Source organism: Lathyrus oleraceus, chromosome 3 (genome assembly GCF_024323335.1).
Source record: "Lathyrus oleraceus cultivar Zhongwan6 chromosome 3, CAAS_Psat_ZW6_1.0, whole genome shotgun sequence".
Lineage (NCBI taxonomy): Eukaryota > Viridiplantae > Streptophyta > Magnoliopsida > Fabales > Fabaceae > Lathyrus > Lathyrus oleraceus.
The window spans coordinates 336,504,059-336,514,884 of record NC_066581.1 but is presented as its reverse complement, the minus strand read 5'-3'; the positions used below and the strand labels follow the sequence as shown (position 1 = coordinate 336,514,884).

At 38.6% G+C, this 10,826-nt stretch overlaps 1 pseudogene; it reads right to left on the bottom strand.

The window, feature by feature from the left end:
* Positions 1 to 2,719: 2,719 nt before the first annotated feature.
* On the bottom strand, positions 2,720 to 5,247 carry LOC127127510 (uncharacterized; annotated as a pseudogene).
* Positions 5,248 to 10,826: the final 5,579 nt, after the last annotated feature.

The window sequence follows — 10,826 nt, the reverse complement described above, 5'->3', positions numbered from 1 at the left end:
AAAGGACTACATCACGCACATAATCATTTAGCAAATCGTGATGATCGAATTTCGAACATACCTGCTATGGCAGTAGTGAAACGGGACGAATTGGCACATGAAAGCTCCAAACAGATGTAGAATGATCTTCCAGAAGTTGAATGCAATGCTCCAATTCAATCGAAGTTGCTCCTAATGCGCAGAAATCAAATTCACCATTGGAGGAGCTTGAAGGTGCAGTCGCGTTTGGCAAGGCTTGGGAGGTTCTTGAGCACAAACAGATGAAGCTTAAGATGCTACAAGATCAATGCAAAAAGAATTTTGCAAATTGATCAAAGATTGGTGAAGTTTTATGGATTTTGGTTTTTGAGAGTTCTTGAGGGTTTGAGAGAATTTGGAAAGGTTTCAGATCTAGATTTTGGTGAAAATGAAATTCTGTTATGCTTAGAGAGTGATTAAGAATATATACTCAAGCTTAATTACCACTTAATCCATCTAATTAGCCAAATGCATTTGATTAGTGAAATGGTAATTTTTCAAGTGAGGGCAAAATGGGAATTTCCAATGCCAGCTCATTGCCACCTGTTTGACAGCTCACACAACTTCCAAATGCCATGTGTGAGCTGTTGAAACTTGTCTCACTCTCATTGGTTGAGTATTTTTGAAATTCACCATGTGGTAGCTTAATGTCCAATTTTGCGCTTTCATTTTTTAAGCCAAATTCCAAACCACAAGCCTTTGCCATGAAATGATGATTCCAACAAATTTCAAATACCATTCATGAGGTGTTGCAAAAATCCCCACTCAAAAATTCCAATTATTTCACAAGTTGGACAATTTTGCCCCTGGTCCATTTAATTGTCCAGTTGAAATTTGACTTTTTGCATTCACCACTTTTGGAAAAATCCAATTATGCACCATGAAAGTACATGTCAAATGGAGTTTGTGCATATAAAGAACTTGCAATTTGGACAAACCATGTGGAAGTTATGCTCTCCTGATTATGGGTCATTTTTGAATTTCACTGAGCCATAATTTTCCAACCATACATGGGATTTTCAAGTTCTTGGACTTTTTGGAAAGGTGAGAACAAGATCTACAACTTTCATGTTGAACAATTTTTCATTTGAAGCTTCCTTGGACACGTGGTCTTGAGGTCAAAAACTTTCCATTTTTGGAAACTTCAATTACAAGTCACTTTCTATTTTTGGCAGTTTTTGTTCTGACTTGATTTTCTTCATTCTTAAGCTTTGCAATGTCATTTAACACTTGTTCCAACATGAATGAAGTGTATCCAACTCATTTCCACCTCCAAATTCATCAGATCATGTACAGTTGACCACAGTTGACTTTTCCAACCGATAGATGAATTTGGCAATGCATAGATCAAACTGAGCCCCAATCTCCTGATGAAATGGCTCAAGGGTGAAACCCTAGCCTCAATAAGCACAAAATAATCACATAATGAACCCCATATCCATCACAAACCTCATCTTCTGATTCAACCCTGACTGGCCCAATGCAACTGATTAGGGTTGACCAGTAGTCAAAACCCTAATCTCAAGGAATCTTCTTCAATCTCCTGATGACATCCAACCATGATGATGATGATGTATCCTTGCAATCAAGATGAAGACCAACATCCATTGAGAATCATGAAACCCTAATTCACAGCCCAACCCTCAGATGATCAATGACCAGTCAATAAACCCTAGGCTTGCACTTTGACTTCCTCATCTCCTGGTCAAGACTTGTGAGGATGACTTGCACAATGTAACCACACGATATGCAATATGCAATGCCTAATGACCTAAAAATGATATGCAATATGATTAGCTAGTCCCAAGAGAGGAGGGCAAATTTTGAGGTGTTACACCCCCCCCTTAGACAGCGCTTTTGCCTAAAGCGCTTTCTAATCCCCCCCTTAGACAGCGCTTTTTACAAAAGCGCTGTCTAAGGTATACGAAAACATGAAGCTAAACCCCAAAACCTGTCTCCAACTCGGGCTGAACCATGTTCATAACTATTGAGACTCAACCTATATGCAATTGTTTGTAGCCAGATCCCACATAAAGCATTGGCAAAGGTCATGATCATATCAATAGAATGTGACTCTACTGCAACAAAACAACAGTGAGACATAAGGAACCATTAGCAGAGTGAGTGCATCACCTTGATGCAGCAGCAGGTTCAGCATGACAAGCATTTGACTTAACTCCTGAACACCACCACTCTCTAAGTACAAACTGGAAGCCATGAACAGGGAAGCATCATAAGCCATTTCTAATGAGCAAAGCATCCCACTATAGAACCCCTTTTGTTGCAGCATATGAGTCACGTGGTAGTAATTTACAAGACTACATGCTACAACATGTCATGAACACAAGAATTGGCAACAGACTGGTGCTTCAAAGCGGCATACAACCATTCACCATTAATAAACATCAAGTCAACTTGCAGCAAGGAAATGGTTGCAAACCTAAGGCAGCCTATGAATCTGCAACAAACATGTCCTAACTTCATACCAAACTTGCAAGGGCCAAGCCAAACCTCCAAAGCCTGTGGCAAACACAACAGTGATCAAGAGCCATCAATCAAAAAATAAAAACCAACCATACATTACATACTACAAACCTGGCCTGACCTATTTGATAAAGTCATACATCTAGCCATTTGAAACTCATCATAACATGGATGATTCCTGCAGCAATAATTCCTGCAACCAATAATGCAACAACCACCAAGTATGAGCCATCATTGCATAACATATGGACCTAGCCAACTGAACTCATGACTGCTGCTACAAAGTCACTAAAATAAGACATACCCCAAAGCCTGCAACAAGCCAAATGGAACCACACCAATGCATTGGGTTTGCAGTACTTGTCACCATGAGCTGCAAGTCCTTTAGGCATGAGTTTGAAAGTGAGATACAAAGGAAGTACATTGGTCCTACATCCTGCTAGCCATAAGCAAGAGCACAACATGAGCTCACAACCATTCCCTTGTACATTAGGACATAACCAATCAATGCCAACCCAAGCATTTCAATAAGAAAATCAAACCTAACAACCTACCATATGCTGAACTGGAAGAAGGGTTCAATAGGATTCATCCATGTGCATTGAAAAACCAGTTGTTGAGGCAGTGATGCATGCACACCTCAAGGCCAAACATTCCCCAAGCTTGCATCAATAAGTCTACCATGGCTAAACCTTGAGTTGAGATGATAGGCCAAATCTACTCAAGCTTGCTGCAGCAAAAGAAACAGGTAAGGGCAAAGGAATTGAATACCAGTTGTGGGATAAAACTTGTGAAGCACTGAACTAAGCCTATGTATCAAAGTTATTAACATCCACATATCAAGCTATTCAACAATTCAAAGGGGGAAAAGTAAAGCCACTTAACCGTAACCTGCAACATGGATAGCAGGTCACTAAAATCATGTCAACATGAATGTAATTTCATGCTACCTGCTACAGCCAGTTGGTGCACCAAGGCTACTAACATGTATTCTTCATTATTCCAAGCCAAGGCCAGGGTCACTTAAACTTAACTTGTAACTTGAATAACAGGTCACCCAAAATGATCTCAACATAACTGCAACTTAACCATAACCTGCAGCAGCGAGTCAAGTTTCAATTCACTCATTCACTAACCGACATCAACTCACTTAACTAATTGAGTCGTTTCTAACTAATTGATTTTTTCAACTAACTCAATGAGTTGAGTCCAACTAACTCCAAACCATGTTTAACTAATTCCATACCTAAGTCCCAAGCTAGAAAGGCCCGAACCAAAAATCTATTTAAGAGATTCACCTCTCTCATTTTCACACCCTTGGCATTTGTGTGAATTCTCTCTGCAATCTTTTCCCTCACCCTCACCAAAGCTCTCACTCTCTCACAAAAAAGCCATTGAAGCTTCACCTTGAAGCTTCAATTTTGCTTGAGCTAAGCCACAACGTTCATAGATAAGTTGAAATCAACTTCTGCATTTCATTTTTTCAAAAACCTTCTCATTCAACCTCTATATAAACACTATTAAAAACACTTCCATAAGTGAAGAATTTTAAATTTATAAGCACACAAAAGCTATAACTCATAAGCTAATCCAAATGCTCCTAATGCATTAGTTATCTACCTATGCTTATCATGTTGGAGATCAAAGGGAGTAAAACGGTAAGCTTGCAAGCTTGAACGCTATAGGTGAAATCTCATCAGGAATCATATTGAAAAGATGCATACAAGAAGCTCGCAATGTTTCAAAGACTAAACCGCGAGCCATTCAACCAGTAGAATTGTGAACTGCATTGTTTACACTTCGACTATTTGACCGGATCAATCACACTTTCACCTAAGCTCAAGCTATTCAAAACCATGACCCAAAGATCTCACCCGTTCAAAAACATCGATATATAAAGCTTATTAAAGAATTAACTAACTAGCTATTAACAAGTTCAAACATACTAACTAAGCAAATTAATGCCTATTTGGATAAACAGTTAAATTAAGTGCTTATATCATAGAAGTTGTTTAGCTATTAGCTATTTTTATAAGAAATGATAATACAAATCAAACAGTTTCCACATAAAAGCTATAAATTGTATTCAAAACAAACCTTATCTTGCCAAACTTTGAAAAAATGGTATGAGTAACAAGCATAGAAGGTTTAGAAGAAACCCTAGTCTCCGCGAACCACCGCGACGGCACACCACTAACAACAACCGTATCCGGTTCGCGCCTGGAACTCCGATTGACATTCCGAAAAGCATAAAACTCTTCCCAATTCTTCTTCATCCCATCAAAATCATCACACTCAGGAACATCAACCTCGAGCCTAAACCTAACCCCTTGAAGATTCAACTCAACGCCGTTCAATTTTTCAACAAGACCATTCCTCCATTTCACAACGTCGTTTTCATTCTTCTCACTCAAAAACGACAGGTCCCAGATGTGGAGTGTACCGTAAACGACGGGATCTTCGTGTTTACGGTTTTTGAGGTCTTTGTTGAAGCGTTTGAATTGAAGATCTTCTTCGGGGAGAGGAAAGGGAAGAGAATGAGAGGTTTGGAGAAAATCGAGTAAGGCTCATTTGGTTTTCCATTCGTCGATTTGGTTTGTTATGGAGGATGAAGGTGTGGAAGGGTGTACGGTGAGGTTGAGTTTGATGCGTGGTAGGAGAGTGAGGTCTTTGTCTATTTCTAGGGTTGCTGTTGGGGGGATTAGGTTTAGATTTTCTTGCTCCTCCATTTTCATCTTCATTCTCTGTATATGAGCTTTAATTTTTTTTTTAATTGAAAGACTTTAAACAGCGCTTTCTCAAAAGCGTTGACTAAGGTCTATATTTAAAAGCGCTTTCTAAAAGCGCTGTCTAAGGGGGGGTCTTAGACAGCGCTTTCTAAAAGCGCTGTCTAAGACCCCCCCTTAGACAGCGCTTTCATTATTTTTTTAGAACATTTTCCGTGTTTTATTTTTATTTTAACCTTAGACAGCGCTTTCTTTTAAAAGCGCTGTCTAAGATGCGCTGTTAAAAAACCTTTTTGGCGTAGTGAGTGGAAATGCTTGAACTTTGGGCAGTGGTGTTGGATTCCATTTGTTGAGAAAAGTTGAAAACTTGTTGTTGTTGAGCATCCATAGTTGATGAAGAAGAAAATGAAGATGAAGTGTTTGTAGAAATGCTTCAGAGAGGGTTTGAGAGTGAGTGAGAGTGATAAGTGTGTGAAATGTGAGAGGAGTGTTTAAATACCCTAAACGAAAACACATGCAAAACGACACACTATTCAGCGTTGGCACAAAACACAAGTTAGCACGCTTGGGGAAAAATGATTAAGGCTCATTAATGAATGTCTAATCCCAACAGTATGCACACTGCTCGAGGAGATCTCAATCGTCTGGCCTTTGAATTTCTTCTGGACAGCTGTCTAGAAGTTCCAAGGTTAGACGCTAAGTGCTCCACGTGTTTTGATGTATCTGATCTTCAGGAATACCAAAGGATTGGTTCCTGGAGATTTCTAACTCAGATATCTTCATAACTTGGTAGAAGTATCAGAGTCAGAGACAGAAACTTGATTGTTTATGTCAGAGTCTCATTTTACATCTTCAGAGGCACAATTTATTCAGGGCAATTTTGAATGTTCAGATTTTCTAAGATAAAAAGAAATCTATCTTCAGCTAAAGGCTTAGTAAATATATCTGCCCATTGATGATCTGTATCAATGAACTTCAATGTTACTATCCCTTTCTGAACATAGTCTCTGATAAAATGATGTTTTATTTCAATGTGCTTAGCTCTGGAGTGTAGAATGGGATTCTTACTTAGACAAATGGCAGCAGTATTTACACAGAAGATAGGAATGTTACTCTCGAAGATTTGCAGATCTTCTAACTGATTTTTCATCCAGAGCATCTGAGTTGTGCACAGTGATGCTGAGATATATTCTGCTTCTGCAGTAGATAGAGCAATAGTGGACTGTCTCTTGTTGGCCCAGTGTAACACCTCAAAATTTGCCCTCCTCTTTTGGGACTGGCTTAACATATATGCATATCATTTTAGGACATTAGGCATTGCATGTTGCATATCATGTGGTCACATTGTGCAAGTCATCCTCCTAAATCTTGATCAGAAGATGGAGAGGTTATGTGCAAGCTAGGGTTTCATTGGATTGGATCACTAATCATCTGAGGATATGGTGGTTCAAATTAGGGTTTTGATTCTCAAGAAGATTGATCATATACCTTGAGATTAGGGTAATCAGTTGCATTGGGCCAATCAGGGCATGGTAAGGAGATGGGGTCTACAATGGATATGGGGATCATTTCATGATTGTATTAAGCTTATGGAGGCTAGGGTTTCATCATTGAGTCATTTCATCAGAGGATTGGGGCTCAGATTGATCAGTGCATTGCCAAATTCATTTATCAGTTGGAAAAGTCAATTGTGGTCAACTGTGCTTGATTTTATGGATTTGGAGGTGGGAGAGAGTTGGATACACTTCACTCATGTTGAAACAAGTGTCATTTGACATGTCAAAAGCTCAAGAATGAAGAAAATAAAGTCAGGACAAAAATTGTCAAAAATAGAAAGTGACTTGTAATGGAAGTTTCCAAAAATGGAAAGTTTTTCACTACAAAATTACATGTCCAAAAAAGCTTCAAATGAAACTTTGTTCAACATGAAAGTTGTAGATCTTGCTCTCACCTTTCCAAAAAGTCCAAGAACTTGAAATTCCCATGTATGGTTGACAAGTTATGGTCCATTCATTTTCCAAAAAGGCCTATAATCAAAGTGGCATAACTTTCACATGGAATGTCCAAAATGGATGATCTTTTTATGAGCAAACTCCATTTCACATGTACTTTCATGGTGCATAGTCAAAATTCATCAAAAATGGTCAATGCAAAAAGTCAAAATTCAAGTGGACTTAAGTGTATTTTTGGTGTGAACATGTAATTTTGAGATTTACAAGGCCAATTGACATGAGACCAAAGCCAACACACTCCAAATGCCAATTGAAAGTTGTTTGAGCTGTCATCTTGCTGTCACATAGCCAATTTGGAAAGGTCACTTTTGCCCTTGCATTAAGAAAACACATTATGCTAATCCAACTCATTTTTGCTAATTTGAGATTAAGAAGTGATTAAGGCATTGGTATAAAGCTCTAATTGTAACAGAATGCTAATCACAATTGCACATTCCAAGAAATCTAACTGATTTTCCCTCCATTTTCTCTCAAATTTCATCAAGCAATTTTTGATCAAAACTTCATCAATTCTTCACCAAATTGAACAATTCTTTTTGATTCGTGCTCCATGAACATCAATCTCCAACTGTTTTGGTGAATCCATGCAAGAAACCTCAAGGATCGCAATTGTTCATAATGTGCACAACAATGGCAACTTGATGATTCTTCCAACTGAAGCATCTTTGAGCTAAGGCACGAGTGGCATTCATCTTCCTATACATCAACCTCGATCTGTTTTGGAAAATTGCACGCGAAAGCATCAAGAACAACAACTGCCATTAACACAAGGTCAATTTTCGAATCTCATTATTTCTTAAATTATCATATGCGTTTTGTAGTTCGTTCATCATAGATCAACATGCTATGCTTGGTTTGTGAATTGGTTAACTGTGGAGAGAGATATCACGATTTGAATGTTTGTGTTCATAACTTAATTTGCTCGATCCCTTCGCCATGGTTAGAATTAGGAAATTTCAGTTGCATATCTTGAATCCTTGTGGAAAGACGGTTCCAACGGTTATAAGTTTGTAGATTTTGGTTGCGATTTGATGATTTTCATTTTCTGGAATTTTCTGAGTTTGCTGTTGGTGAAGAACGTGTGAAAAGCATGTTTGATCTTCTATTTCGCATGGCCTTGTTTCAAATGTTGTTTACCGCCTAAGCCAGCCTATCAGAGCGTGCCATGTAACCTAAACGAAACTACGTCGTTTTGATCAGGCGCGTTAGTATTACAAGTTTGCCACTGGTCCTATTTAATTTATTATTATTTCATTTTCATTTTCTTTGGTTATTTCATTTGATTACATGATATTAGAAAATTCATAGAGGCTTCAAAACTCATCCAAATTTTGTGAAATTTTTTGCATTGTTCTCATGATGACGTGTAGAATTTGATTATGATTTTTGTGAAATTTTTGCACATGTGGAAATTTAATTGGCCTGAGGTTTGATTGTATGTGTCACATTTATGTATGTTTTGCCAAATCCTTCATGAAATGATGATGCTTGCAAAGAAATGAATGAAAATTTTTGTGCTTGTTCTGGACATGTTGATGGTGATTTTCATGTAGAGTTTGTGATTTTTGGATATTTGGTGATGGAGATATGATTTTTTGAATTAAGGTGTGACAATTTGTGTCACACCAAGCTAGGTCAACTTCATGATTTTATTTAAAATGCTTAGAGATGTTGATTTGAGCTGAAATTTTGTGTGGATGAGCATTGATATGTCAAGATTGCATGTGAATTTTTCTGGAATTTTTGCTTGAGTTTTCTAATTGATTGATAATTTTCTTCCCTGTGTGGTCATTTGGTGACATTGTGTGACACATGTTGGCATTTTGTTTGTGAAATTCTCATATTGTATTGGATGAAGATGAAATTTGGTGTGAGCATTGTAGGCACATTATAGGACATTGTGGTTTTGATCCCATTCATTTCTTAATTGTTGTCACTGTTTTATGATTTATGGAAGTTAATGCTTGTTTGGATGCCTTGTTTTGGCTTGTATAAATGTGTATGGACTTCTTGATTTTCATTGACCTACTTCCTTTTGTCCAATTGAGCTGAAAATTGACATGCTATCCATTGAATTTGTTCTGTTTAGGTGTGAATTTTTGTGGAATTAATTGAATTGTTTTGGTATGCTTTTGATTGAGATAGTTCTGTTTGGTCATTTGGAGTTGCAAATTGCATGTTTGGTGCTATTTTGTGCATAAAATGATAATGGTGAATGGTATGAGCATGGGACCAATTGCATTTGTTTCTAATTTGTTTGAATGTGATTTTGGATAAATTTCACTTGCTGTTTAGGATTTTTTATCTCCTTTGGACCCTAGGCTTGGCCTAGTGGTCTAGTTTCTCACATTTGGTTTGGATTTTCAGGTTAAAAGTGCAAAAGGCTTAAGGAGAAAAATTCAAGTTGTAAATTGAGATTGTTTGATGTTGTAAACTAACATTGGTTTTGTGTTGTAGGGTTTGATGCTTGAGCTTGAGCTCATGGCTTGCACTTATGTGCATTAACTTGTGTTGTCTGTATAGATTGACTTTTGCTGTTTACTGTTGGTTTGTCTGAGTACTGATGATACTTGATTGATTTCAGGTACATTTAGTCGCTTACAGTTCTTTAAGAACTTGCTTGCTGTTGCTTGGTTTTTAAACCAGTTGAGGTAGACTCTCTTGTCTCCATGTAGTCTGGAAAACCTGGCCTGTTACTTGGCCAGACAACTGTCTGAAGTCCTCCTTAAGAGGCGATGTTTATGATTGTTTACTTTTGTGCCAAGCAGGTGAAGACCTCTATGAGGCAATTGGCGGAACCCAAGGGATATGCAATCTATCCCCCGCTATTCTGTTGAGTCGTCCCTCTGCTCACACCACTGTGTTGATGCATTGGGACACAAACCCAAGATCTTGTACTTTGTACAGTTGTGTCAGAGTCTTGAGCGTAGAAGGGTCCCTCCATTCTGGACCCACGCTCCTTTGTCTGAAGCTCTCCCTGGACAGGGATAAGAGCTGTGAAGTCTCATCTTCACTCACCTCTCATCAGCTTCACCTTAGCCTCTCAATGGCAAGGTTAAGAGCTAACTCTACCTTGTACAGATGATTTGCCTCGGCAGTCCACCCTTGTTTGAGCCTCACTTGACTGGATATAGTGTGTGCTATGTGAAATGTTTGTTTTGTTTGTTGATGCTTGCATGCTTGCTTTCTTCCTGGATAGGATTAGCTTGCTGTTGTGCAAGTAGGTAGAAACCATAACATAGGGCAATGATGCATGATAACACTAGGCTCGAGTACAGCTCCCTGGTAGTGTGTCTCCCCTTGGTTTCTGGCTAGAATTTCTTTCCCGTTCAGGGGAACTACATCGCCCTGATCCTCGTTCCAGACGAGGTATGTAGGCAGGAGACCGTGCGAGGTCTCTCCGGGCACTTTTTTTTCTTTTTGTGTGTGTTTACTTGTTATCTTCTTGTGTGTTAGGATATGGACGTAAGCCCAGCGATTGGCTGTACGTATCCTGAGTGTGTTTGTTTGGTTCGGAAGCCGATGTAAATCCAGCGATTGGCGTTCGGGTTCCAGGTTTGCCTGTGTTTGTGTGTGTCTTGTTTGG